This window comes from Fragaria vesca, linkage group LG1 (assembly GCF_000184155.1).
Source record: "Fragaria vesca subsp. vesca linkage group LG1, FraVesHawaii_1.0, whole genome shotgun sequence".
NCBI classification, from domain to species: Eukaryota; Viridiplantae; Streptophyta; class Magnoliopsida; order Rosales; family Rosaceae; genus Fragaria; species Fragaria vesca.
Genome location: NC_020491.1, coordinates 9,342,112 through 9,346,494, shown reverse-complemented (window position 1 = coordinate 9,346,494; position 4,383 = coordinate 9,342,112).

The window sequence follows — 4,383 nt, the reverse complement described above, 5'->3', positions numbered from 1 at the left end:
CACTATGGGAGCTAGCTTTTGATTCATGATAGTTGATAGTATTGCTTTTGGTATCGAGCAGTACATTTACTTGGATCATGTGAATCATTTTTTATTTTTTTTGATCAAATGGGTTGTATTCATACGGAAGAAGTTACAAGCGGTATGAACAATACAAAATAAAGCCACTAATGAACCACTTATAACAAACATTGGACCAAAGGGCCCGACCCTAACTTCCTACTAGAGCTAAATCTCTTGTACACCATAAGGCTAGGAAAATGATCATCAAGATCAGAAGACTCAACCGACATATTGCCAACGAAGTTGGTAACGAAGCATCGGAATTTCGACAAGGCAGTGGCTTCTATCCCTTGAAGAAATAAGAACATGAGTCAACTCCGCCTCCTGAGTAATGAATACTCGTGATAAAGAACGGGTGAAAACCATCATCACTCATCAACGGTGTTTGTAATGAGCCAAACAAACAGAACGACCACAAAGGATTAAAAGAGCTAAACACAAACACAAAACAAAAGAAAACAGAACACACAGAAACAAAAGCTATATTGAATCATTATCGCACTATATGTCTGGGCTTTATTTTCTTCAATGGCAGAACCGTATAGAGGTAATCAAGCTCACTTCCCTCTTCTGCTCGATAGTCAAAGGAACAAGGCACAACACACTCATGAGCTTAACTAAGTACTCGATTTCAATAAGCTTCATTAGTCATTATGGACGTTCATTCTCATCATCCCTTCACATTCATCACTGACTGAGTAATAATACTTCTGTGAAGATTGAGAAAGAAGACGTGCTATCTTGTATCGTCGCACCGTCTTTCGACCAACGAAAGTACTCGTAAACCCTAAACCTTTGTTTGGTTTGCATATTCAAGGCTTTTCCATGTATGGTAAGCAAGTTTGAGGAAACAAATATGCTGCAGTGGAAATTACTTCCAAAAGATAAGAAAGCATGAAGTGTTTTCACTTGCCTTTCCTCCGAATTCTTTTGATCATTTCGATTCCACTAACCAAACGGACTTGAAAGCTAAAAGCCTAAACTCCCATTTGGGGGAAAATGGGTATGGGCCGTATGGCTATGATTTGGGTTTTGGGATTTGGGTAGGGAAAAATTGATATTGATGGGTGATCAGTAGGATTCACTAAATAGGGATCAACGTTCTCACTTCAAAACAAAGAAAGGTAATAAGCGGATAGTTTGACGACTAAGCAAACGTCGGAGTCGAGGCACTCACTCAACTAGTCACTACTCACTAGCTTAGCTTAGATCAGATTCCACAAATTACAACCCAAACATTACACTGTACAATCCCACCATGATAGAAAACCTGCATGCGCTGATGGGACGACTGATTTAGTCCAACCCATAATCCCCATATTACAGATTCCCTTGTCTCGAGAATCGACGACTATTAACTCTGATTGGATGCCAAACAACCCCTGTTCGTATAAATCTTCGCCACATTGGTGATATTGGTGTCTCTCATGTCCTTCCAAATTGGAAGGGATTACTCCTTTACTCAGCTACGGGCTGTGATTGTGAATCGATCAAGTAGGTCTCATCATTTAACCCTTTGACACTAGCCGGTCCTAAAATCTGTCCTACTCTATGAGGCCGAAGCCTTACTCGGCCCTCTATTAGGACAGGCCGACCTTAGCTTTTTTCAATTAAGGTAGGGCAGGAGTCAAGCAAATGAAACCCGGCCTTACCCTATTGAGTCATTTAGGGCCAAACCCGGCCCGGTCCTATTCCGGTCCTAAAAGCCCGCCCTTTAGGTCTTAATAATTACTTATTTTCTATTATTTTTAATATGTTTATTATTTTTTATACAATACAACTAATCTTATAAGTTTTATTTCTTTAATTTGTATTTTTCTTTGTTAAATAACGATTGATTTTTGGTGCTTTAAAGAGATAGTTAATGAAATATATGAATATAAGTACTTAGATTAATAACTCTAGATGTCTTAAGTTAAATATAATGTATATGTATATTAAATATGACTAAAAATATGGTCTTGTATATATCACATATATCCCTTGAGGTAATATTTGAGGGAAAAAAATAAAAAAACTCATGAATTTATTTCGTTAAACAAAATAATGTCATATTTGGCCATTTCAGCTATATTTAGCTCTATTCAAAGAGCCGGCCCTACCCGGCCCTATCAGCCCTAACAAAATGGGCTTTAAGGGCGGGCGGGCAAGGACTTGCATATTTGAGCCCTGGCCCGACCCTACCCGGCCCTAAATATTGTTGACTAAGTCAAAGCCCTACCCAACCCTACCCTAAGCCCTACAATTTAGGATAGGCCCGTCCCATGATGAGGCCTACATCAATATATAGAATTTTGAATTTGATCTAGATGGAGTTTAAACATTCTTGATTTTTTAACTTGGCCGGATTTAGAGTACCATGCAAACAAATAAAAAGTGAGAAGGTTGACTCATAAACTTTCGTTTTGCCGACCTCGTTGTGAAATTGGATCAAATTAATGGTACATTCTAAAATATAAACCGATGAAAAGGAAAATGTAGTTATGATTTAACAACAAAAGTATGAATAATGTTAGATGAAATACCTTTTTAGATATCACATGTATCTCATCTTATGTGACAACAAATGTGTCAAACACATTCATCTTAGAAAAATATTTAATGTTGTTATGAATGTATTTTATGTGTTACATGTTGTCATATAAAAGTGATGTGCATGTGATATCCTAAAATGCAGCTCGCCTACTAGCACTACTTCACGATTCACGATCAATAGATACTGAGTTTAAGTCTAATTTATAGGAGTTGCGATAAAATATGAGAGATAACGTTAAACTCAACTAATATCAACTCATGTCAACATATTTTTTTTACGACATATGTCGCTTCTAATTAAGAAGAAGGATGTCAGATTCAAAAAATATTTTCGATCAAATAGTGTAATCCGATTACTAGTGCAATATTTTCACCCTAAAACGCAAACAAAATGATGATAATCAGATTTATATATAATTCACCGTATTGAAGGTGTCAATGAGACCCACAATCCCACATTATTAAGAACTTTTATGACCTAGCTCAAGATCAACCTTAATCACTTAACTAATTTTGGACCCGGCTAACAAATGATTCAGATAAAATAGAAAACAAAGGAATAAACTAACAATGACCCTAGGGTGGGCTTCTGCCACGTCTCTCTAATCCCACAAATTAATTTGTGCATGCACTGATTAGGAAGGAAGTTTGTCTGATTTAGTTTAATCAAAATTCACTTATCCTGTTCCCACTAATTTAATGATGCTTATGTTAGTTTAATCATAGATCTTACTACTTGGAAATTGTTCCCTCAAGCACACCAAGGTTGGTGTAGGCTTAAACAATAATTTAGAGAGATCAAAAGCTTTCACGAAATATTCTTCTAATATAAAAACTCTACCATTAGTTGTCAAATATAGTAGTTACAAGTTAACAATGGAAGATTGCATTAGATTCATGTTTCCTAAAATGTACCAATTTATGAAACAAACAAAGAACGAAAGTGCGCCACACAAAACAAAAACTTGGTTAGATTCGATGCTTCAATAATACTACCTTGATTGTGATCTAGAAGAGAGGCTAAATTTTAATTGAAGTGTCTGCCAAGGGGGAATTTAGAACAGAAAATCCCTACAAGAAAGTTCAACTAGCCAACTACAGGTGTTTTTAAGTTTTATATTGATCTAGATGATCTTCCGAAATATTTGAGAGAACATAAAATCTTGCTCGTTTTTGTCACTTTAATTATTTTTATCATATTTTCAAAACCATGAGCTCACGAGTCCAAACCACAAGTTTTATTCCCTGATTTTGGGTTGCATGCGCGATAATGTATAAATTTCATGTTGACATTTTACTCTAATAACAAAATATTTCAAGCTGTGATTCTATTCAAATTTTAGAATATTTATACTTTATTTCATTGTCAACATATTGTTCCTGCAAATTATTACAAGTTACACACAAAAATGCTTGTCTAGCTAAAGTTTTGTTTGACGGTGACTTGTCTTAAGTCTTTAATCATTGGTAGGTATTTTTGGATATAAGAGAACGAAGCTCAATGCTTGTTGAGGATATATACTTGAACCTCGTTAATCTCGTGCTACGAGCAAAAAAGGTACACTCTTTCATCATGGTCAAGTCTCGCATCCAAAACTTTAACTTCGAGACATAGAGAACCTCCACAGCACAGTAGTATTTGCAAATGGAGTTCCTATTTACTCTTCGGATCAAAATTTCGCAAACGCAGCGCAGCATATAACACAAAACAACCAAAACGTACAGTAGCGGAGGAGGAGCTAGGGGTCGATGAGAATGACTCCAATAATGCATGGTGTGGCAAAC